Source organism: Varanus komodoensis, unplaced genomic scaffold (genome assembly GCF_004798865.1).
Source record: "Varanus komodoensis strain SLA01 unplaced genomic scaffold, ASM479886v1 scaffold3, whole genome shotgun sequence".
NCBI lineage: Eukaryota > Metazoa > Chordata > Lepidosauria > Squamata > Varanidae > Varanus > Varanus komodoensis.
In genome coordinates this window covers 59,609,061-59,617,808 of record NW_025335761.1, presented here as the reverse complement: position 1 = coordinate 59,617,808, position 8,748 = coordinate 59,609,061, and positions in this window count along the sequence as shown.

Below are 8,748 nucleotides of genomic sequence, written 5' to 3'. Positions count from 1 at the left end.
TTTTATTGTTTTCATCCATTATAGTTCTTGAATGTGGATGGGAGGAGAACTTTCACAGGGCAAAAACAGGATGATTGCCAACACCAAATTTGTGCATTAAAATTTTGATATTTGTTGTTTTATTATTGAAGGATGCCCCAAGAGCTCTTTGGATAAGGATAAACATCTCAGTTTTGCCAAAAGGGTCATTACATTTTCTTTTGTAGATGTTACCTGTACCTGGAGAAGAGGCAAATTAATTTACAAGGAGCAGAAACACTCCAAAGGCAGAGTACAGTTATTAAGAAAGCCACTTACAATATTGCTGGAATTGATACTTTTCAACATGATTAGTAAGTGTATTAGAGGTGCAGGAAAGGCTTTTGCTTGATCTAGAGGCATTTGAAACATTAATTATAATTGTTGCCATTCCAATGGTGCTGGTGGTAACTTGCAAATTGATAAGACTAACCATGGAATTGGAAAATGTAGTATTCTGAGAGAGTTATGCAAACAACAGAATGGAAGAAAAGTCTCTGACAGTGCTACTTCCTTTGTCTTTAGCCATTATTGGGGATAAAAAACAACTGACATCTATTGAGTATAAATTGGTTCTAGTTACACCAAAATTCTTCCCTTATACTTTAAATTTGAGCTGTATATCAGGGTATATATATGGCTGAAAGTCAGTTGACAAAAGCTGTGCAAAGTTTAAGTTAATATTTCTTTACCAAGAAGAGCTGAGTAAAGGAGAAGCATGGCAACAGAGAGTTGAGGTAGAAACTGAAAAACATACGTGGAAATTAAACATGGTCAACACTTGAGCACTGTCCTGTCCTCATTTTACCTCATTCCAGCTAGTAACAACTCATGCAACAATTACTTAGGACTGCAGAAAAAGCATAAAATATATCACTGGCCACAGAGCTCTGCTTCCTGAGAAATTCCATTTTTTTGTGGTAGTTAAAGAGGGAACTGTGGCTTGAGAGTGAGTATAGGCAATGCTTTCTATATTCTGAAAGCCCAAAAGTTGGTTGAATATGATTCCTTGGTTAGAGGGCAGAGCTCCTTGTGAGAAGAAGCAGAATCAATTATACAAAATGAGATCCTTCGGGGGGTTTTTTTTGGCGGGAGGAATTGCATAAACTATAGAGAGTATAGCATTCACAGACCCAAGATTGCCTTGACATTGAACATGAAATGCACAGCCCAGAACATTGGCAAGAAACTAATATTATTTTATACACTTTTTGCTTTCATTAGCCACAAAGTATGCCCGAAATACAAATAGGTCAACAAAGAATAAAACTGTAGCCTGCCCTGTTCACATCATAATTTGGCCAAACTATGAATACCTCTTCCATTTTTGTATTGTGAATAAGCACACTCCAGTTTCTCTGATAAATAAGCCTGAAGTCATGAGTTACCTTGACAGAACTCTAAGGCTGGAGGAAGTTGTTCAGATCCCTTTGACCCAGTTCTTTGTGTAGCTTGGGGGGCCGCCATCTATTTTGCTTTTGTGTGATGCAGGAGAACTCCTGCCTATCATTTTACTATGTCTAAAAACTTGACATGGGAAGGGCGAATGCAAGCATTCTCCAAGAAAGGCAGGCAGGCCTATATACAAATACACAGAAATGGAAATTGCCAAAAGAGATTTGAGCAGCTTGGCAGTATTCAGTTCTCTGTCAGCAGCGCATGTTTTAACCCTTTCCACAAAACCCAACAGTGAGTCGTGGGCAACAAACATGGCATCCAGTAGAGATTGGATGTCTGCAGCAAAGTATTTGTCTGTTTCAAAACATGTAAACTTCAGCCCTTCCTTCCATCTTTCATTCTTGGCATATACTGCTTGCTCTGCTAAATCTCTTCCTTCTCCTTTGCATCTTCCCTCCACCTGATTTTTCTTTTGCCAGTTGTATTCCTTTAAGCCCTCCTGTCCTCACTTTCTTCTGGCCTACAATCTTCTCAAGCCTTTGCCTCCTCTTTTTCACAGCTCTGCTTTTTTCTGTCCCTCCTGCCCCCCCCCTCCCAAATCCTCCTGGGCCAGCACATCTTGGTCAATATTAGTCAAAATGTCCGTAGCAGCAGGACTTCCCTGCCCTTGATGACACTGGGGCAGTTCAGCCAGTTATAGTAGCTACATTGGCATGTATTGTTTCCAAGCAGCTCACTGGAAAAAGACTTCAGGCTACTGTGATAATTCTATGGTAAAATACCAAGTAAAATTTGCTGTGCTATCTTTGTGGACTTTCTAATTATTCCAACCATGATAACTATCTCTAGTACTTAATTATAAAATGGGCATGCGCATCTCTGTTATAAAATGTGTACAAGATGTGTATCCCTAAACTCATTTGTCTATAAATAATTGGGACAACCTAAATACAATGCAAATGTTGGGAGGTTTTCCTTAATGGAAAGTTTATGGCACCTTTCTTTATTAGGCAGTTGTGATCATTTTAATAAGTAATTGTTGCACAGGCTACCTTCTTACCAGAACATCTGCATCCTGACCCTGTTTATCATGTCATGTCTATTCTTCAACTTTGTGTGATAAATAATGAGCTTTCTGAATAAGCTTATTAATAGTCTTAGAAATCAAGTTCTTAATTTGGCTGAAGCAAAATATATTGTGTGTTTTATTGTCATCTGATAGAAGTGGTAGTTTTATCTGAATTAATATGAATGCAATCTACCTGCTGTTGCTACTTCACTCTAGCCCATTTCAGTGGGTCTTGCTTCATTTCTTTCAAACATGGGTTCTATCCAACAGCAGTGGTACTTCATTGCTTTCTTTTTGGTTCATAGCAATGCTTGATACCTAAGCATTTTTGTATTACATTTTGAGTGTTCAGAAGTTCTTGGTAATCCTTTAAGGTAATTCTGTATAATGATTTGATTTTATTTGAATAAACCACCCAATTCCCAGAGAGAATAAAACCAGCAATAGTTAATTAGTCTGACATTTTGGATATGAATGTAAGATAAACCTTGCTGGATCAGCACAAAAGTCCAACTACTGTATTATGTTTACCACAGTGGCCTGGTTTCCATATGATGCTGTGTAGTTCTGGGTGGTTGTGACATGTGAATGCTGATAATCTCATAAACCATATTGTATTAACCATAAATCCAGAAAAAGAGCTCATAATTTGTTGTTAGGTTGTGAGCACTGGTTTTTTTTTAAACCTTGTGTGGTTGTTGTGAATGCAGAAGCACGAATTGTTCGAAAGTTTTCACCTGGCTACTGAGGGAAAGGCAGTCAAAGACATTCAGCCATTGTACAGGCCAGATCTACAGCACTGCAAAAGCATCTGATATATAGGGAGGTGAAGGGATTTAAAAAAAACACACACCCAGGTTTGTTCAATATTCTACTGGACAAACCTTGAGTAGAGCAACAAACCATGATGAATAAACAGTGGGTTGAGGTTATGTGCCATCCACCTGTTTTGCAGAACAGATTAGTCAACCATAGGTTAATTTAGTCATTGGATAGTATTATTTTGTATCACTTGCCAGTGGCCACACATCTTGCTTGTTTATGTGAAAACCCAGGGTAGCATTTGAGGGTTGTACAACCCCAAGTAACCACAGCTTGTTTTTAGGACTGTTATTGACCTGGTTCTCACAAACACCCTGTGCTATGTGTTGGGCATGGATTGAATAATCACTGCCTGGATATAGTGATGTTGTCATCCATGCCTGGGTGGCACGGCTTGTTGGAGGGTTAAACAGTCCTCAGATATCTTAATGGTTGACATTCACTGGCATATTGCCTTTGAACCTGGAAGTTCCATAGAATGTTGTGATTAATAATAGATGCTGGGAGATGGGTGCCCCATGAATTTCCCTAAAATCCTTTTTAAATTACTTAAGCTATTGGTCATTGACACTTCTTGTGTCTGCAACTTTTACAGATCAGTTGTGCACTGAATGAAGAATTAACAAGGAGGCTGTGGGGTCTGGGTTTTGCCTGAGGTCATATAGTGAATTGTTTACAAAAATGACTTCCTGATTTGCCATGAAATCTTTTAACTACTACAATGCTTTTGCTTTAGTATGGAGAAAAGATTATCACAACTCTGGCTGAAATTCTAGGCTTTGATCCAGAGAGTGAGCCCATCTGTGCTTGGTGTTGTGACACATAGGACTGAATTTTGGTAGGATTTTTTTGTCTGATTGCTTTGTGAAGTTTTCTCTCAAAGACTCCTTTTATTGTAAAATTGTGGTTCTTTTTCCTCTGCTGGTATTGCTGGAGAGTTTACACTGGCTCTTTTACAGTTGCTGCCTTAAACACTTTCACCCTTGCTTATTGTTTTCTTCCCCACCAAAAGTTTCAGAAATTGTGTATGTAGAGAAGGGAAACTTTTCATGTGGGGTGAAAGGCTTTGGGAGAGCCCTTTCCTGACCAGCATTATAGCTTGAAATTAGATGTGCACAACAATTAAAAGGAGACAAGGGAATAACCCCAACAGCATAATAACAATATATTAAATTTGAGATTAATTCTTTTGGCCCACAAGTGCTTTTTTCTCAAAACGCAAGTTTCATAAGCTTTTGAGATGTTTCGTTCTTGTTTGTTTGTACCTAGTGTGGCTTAAAAATGAAACAAACAAAATTAGAGTTTGATCGTAATTACCACAGGACAAATTTTTAGAAAACTGCTTCTTGTAAACAAGCAAATGAGGACATAAGATGTGAAACTTTTTAGAAAGAACTGTTTTTACACATGCGGTTACCCCTCCCTAAAGCAAGACCTCTGAATGGAATCTCAGAGAAATCGTGTTGATCAATCTATGAGGCATTCATCATCAAAGGCATGGCTGCTCAATTTCTCCATGAGGAAGACATCAGCAAATAGTGTCTAAAGAAATTGCCTTACATGGAAGGCTAGGTTGAATGTGAAATGCAAACTGCATCGGGTGAAAACCTTAACTGGAAAAATTAGCTTGCTCTTGCAAATAAGCTATGTGAAGATCGCACCTTCCCTGGCCACCTCTTTCCAGCTCTGCTTTCCTTTCAGGCTTTGCATATCAGAGCTGCTTATGTCCCTTGGTTATATTCTTGCTGCCCACCTCTGTGCATGGACCGTCACTGGTAATCTGCCTGGGACCTACAGAAAGGTAGTGCTGTATATTCCAGCTCTGTAGCTGTGGCTTTTTGGCATTTCTCTTTGGGTTTTAACAATAATACTTTGAAGTAGTCAAAAAACTTTGGTACACTTTTTTGCTGCTTAAATCCTGTATCTGGGGCTGAAGTCTTTTATCCACCAGAGCTGAATTGGAAGGAACACGGGACTGCAAGGGTTGCTGCTTCTCCATTCTTCTGATGTCATTTCAGTGGGTGGGGCAGGACTGTTGGATACAGCCCTGTATTATACTCTTGTCAGCCCCCTCTTGGATGAAGGGTCTGATTTCTCATAGAAGTTCAGATTAAAACTGATAACAGTGTGCTGTGTGAAGACTTTGTTTGTGCTTCTTTCTCCCTTCAGATTAAGAATCTTAGACTAAGCATTTTAGTGGCTAGAAGGGGAAATACATGATGTAGCTGTCGTCATGCAGGGCAGTGCTGTAGCAGCTATACCTTCAGCTCCATCCCTGCAGCTGATTGCACATGGTCCCCTGGAGGCATTTGTTACTCACCAGAGGAGACTAAGCAAATGCAAAATTGCTGTGGCAGGAAAAAAATTAGCAAGATGAAAATGGAGATGATCACTGTAGGAAAACTCAGTGAACGGGATAACTATTAGACCTCTAATTTACTGGAAGTTCATGCCATAAAGAGAACAGTTAATGTTGGCTGGCAAGGACATCACACATCAGATAAATAGTTCTCTTGTTTAATGTTTCTCTTCTCCCAGTCACTCCTTGTTTTCACTGAAATTGATTTTCCTTCTAAGGGGAAAAAAACCCAGTATATGTAATTCTTGTCCACAAAAAACAATGTTTGCAGATAATACTTAAACACTGCTGTCTCCTTTTCACATGGATTCAGCTTAAGAGCCAGCAAGTGTGGTATCATCACAAATAGAAAGCAAGCAAGTGAAAAGAGGAAGTGGTCTTGCCATAACAGAAATAGTTTCTGAGGTCTGTTTTGCCAAACTTCTGCAGAAATGTTGGTGGAAGTGGCTCAGAAGTTCTGATCTTTATAAATGAGCCCAATATAGCACGCCTGTGTTTCCTGAGGATAGTGGATTTCAGCCCCCATCCCCTCATACTGGGGCTGATCCTAACCAGCTTTTCACTACTCTAAGCACTCATGTTCAATATGATGAGGTCATTTTCACCAGGAAGCACTTGCATTTGGACACATCTTGCAGTTTTATGTGAAGTACAAACCAGTGCTATTTGGGACTGTCATGGTCTAGGGCTCTCCTGCTTCCCAGGTCATTTAAATATATCATAATTTTAATAGCACTTTTAGGGAAACAGGGACCATGATGGGCATACTGTGTGTGTAGGATGCAAACTGGTTCTTGGAAGAAGATTTTTTAACAGTGAGTCCAAATAACTTTTTTAATGTTTTATTTTTTAATAAAAGATAATGTATGTCACCATGCTACCAGGACAGTGAAATGTAGACACATGAAACTTGGCAGGTTCTGATGGTGTGCATTTCAGGGTTCTAAAACAATAAATTTGCTTAACTATGTTAGTGGGTTTGAAGACTGCGGTACCATCTTCATTCACTAGCTAAAAGACTTCCCTAACCAGCAGATCGCTTTGCTGGTCAGGGGAGTCTAGTAAGGATACAGTTGGAAGCTATGGGAGAAGAGTAGTCTGAGGGACAGAGTTATTGAACTACCCTTTCTCTGTGTGATTAGAGTGGATGGACCTCCTCCTCAGGGAGCTGTAAGGGTGCACCAGGGCAGGTGCTTCGCTTGGAGAGAGGCAGCAAGCGCAGTGTTTCATTTCACATGTCACAGTGGCAAAATAGAGATTGCTCAACCCAGAATTTGCTGCAAAATATGCCGCGATCATTTTTTAATATTTAACCCCCAGTCAAACTAGTTGGGGGTTGCTACATGATAAACATAGGTTAATCATGCGATAAACAACCCACAGTTAGTAATCAAGGTAACTGGTTTTTTTTTTAAACTATGATTAACCAATACTATTGGAGTTCAGATGTCATGTAACAACCTTCGATGCACCCAATTGGGTAAGTGCGTTGAATATTCGGAAAGGCCTTAGAATGTGCTCAGTATATGCTGCAGCAAATTGTGGGGTTATTAACCCACAGGCAAATGAACCCAGTGGAACTAACTTTGAGAGCTATGTAAATTCGTTTGAAACTTTTGCTGTATCAAATTAAGGTCTATTCTCCGTAGTATAAAATCAGGCCAGTTTGCTTGAGGGTAATACGTATATGTTCCATTCTTAACAAATGAGGAAATGTCTAGAATTGCTGACTATTTTTTCATGTTATTCTGGGATAAATTTGACAAACATTTCCATTGAATAGCACTTTTTTTTTTAATTTATTTGTTAGCTTCTGACTCATGCTGGGATGGAACTGTTTCTGTTCTTAAACATAATTGTTATGTGATAGTTGATTTTAGAGTTCTTTAGAATCACATAAAATGCCACGGTTGTTGCACAGATAACCCACAGTATGCCTGACAGTGAGCTGATTGCCTCTCCTTCCCCCACAGTCCTCCTGTGGGTATTCTAGGGGACCCCATGGCAAGACTGACTTACCTGCTTTCCTTGCCATGATTGTGAACCCATTTTCACTTGTGGCTCTCCCTGCTTTTAACCCACCTCCATCTCATTTTCTGGTTCAACGGCCAGTTTCTGTGATCTCTGTCTCAACAGCCCCTTCAAAGTGCTCATGTGGCACGTTAGAAGGACTGTCTCAGGTTGTCAACCATTTGTTTCTTTTTCTGTCAATGTGTGTAAATACTTTAATACATTTTAGATACATATTTTAGTTTCACTTGCACAACTGTGGACATCTGCAGTTCTGTGGGTGCAAAAATGGGAAGCCTCAGCTAGGCAATGTCCTGCCCGGGGGGCAGGGGCATGTTGGTACCTGCTATCAGTGTGAAGCTGGATCAGCCCTGGACATTAACCAAGAGAGGTTACAAATACATCTGCATATTACAGGTTGCTTTTTCTTGATAGCTGTTAAAAGGTGAGCTGTCAAGGGAAAGCAAACGTGCAAATAATCTTCATTCAAGAAAACAGGTGGCAGGATTTCCCAGGACTTCACAGTGAGATCCTCATCTTGTTCTTTTGTGCCCTGACTGTCCTTGGGGTTCTGTACATTTTATATTTTTTTCTGAAACTCCCACCCCATTTGCAGGGGTAAAGGAGTTTCAGCAGCTGTCAGAATGCAGGCTCTCCTTTAAAACAGGTTTTGACAGAGCTTTCGTTTGTTAGTTTTTCACAGGATGCGCTAATTGTATATGCCCCAGTTCAAAAACACCCATTGCCCTATCAAAACCTTCCCATGCACAGCTTGGTTACTTTAAATGGGGCTGTCAGTGTCTGTCAAACCAGCGATTGCAATCTCTGTAACAGAAAGGCTAAAGAGGAGGGAATGCCGTTGTTGAGGAGAACATCTCCCACTGACATTTCCACCAAAGTGCTGCTTCAGCACTTACACAGTGGTAGGTACTAACGGTAGTCCAGGTGAGCTTGGCAACAGCAAATAGGGAGGTTTTGCCACTCTAGCCAAGGGGCTCTCATACCTTGCATTGTCCTTCTGGCCTGTTGCCTATGAACTAGCCATCCTGCAGGAAGCAGCACAGGTCCGCAT